Source organism: Gymnoscopelus braueri, assembly GCF_963280865.1.
Source record: "Gymnoscopelus braueri genome assembly, chromosome: 10".
NCBI classification, from domain to species: domain Eukaryota; kingdom Metazoa; phylum Chordata; class Actinopteri; order Myctophiformes; family Myctophidae; genus Gymnoscopelus; species Gymnoscopelus braueri.
In genome coordinates this window covers 23,649,577-23,650,277 of record NC_137611.1, presented here as the reverse complement: position 1 = coordinate 23,650,277, position 701 = coordinate 23,649,577, and positions in this window count along the sequence as shown.

Genomic DNA, 701 nt, shown 5'->3' with positions numbered 1-701 from the left:
AATGTTTAAAAGGGTCACAAAGGGAAATAATCAAGACCAGATTAATCAATTTCATACAGGTAAGCAGCAAAATGCTGGTTGGATAAAATAAAAACTAATAGGCTACTGTACTGGATGTAATGGAGCAAATTAAGAAATACAAATAAGACAATTATAAGGTAATAATGCATACATAAAACATACGTAAAAGTAGGCCTACAGGTAGACAGCAGGCAAACCATTTAAGGTATGGTATGGGGAATGTGCAAGAAAGCAGAAGCTATATAGTATTAAGTCATGCTTGTTGAGTGCTCTTGGTTTTCAGCATCATATGCACTGTGCTGATCTTGGTAGACCAACTTACAAATTACAGAGCAGATCTTTTCATTCGTTTTTTTTATTTTGAAATTATAAGACCTATTGTCCTACATTTGTTTGCAATTTTACAACTCTGTTCGCAACATGTCTTTATTCTATATTATTTGTCAATACATTTAGCTATTTCACACTTGCTTTGCTAATGTAAACGTATCATGCTTTGATAATTAGAAGGGGGGAAAGGGAGAAGAGAGAGAGAGAGAAGGGGAGAGAGAGAGAGAGAGAGAGAGAGAGAGAGAGAGAGAGTGAGAGAGAGAGAGGGAGAGAGAGAGAGGAGAGAGAGAGAGAGATGAGGAGAGAGATGAGAGAGAGAGAGAGAGAGAGAGAGAGAGGGGGGAGAGAGA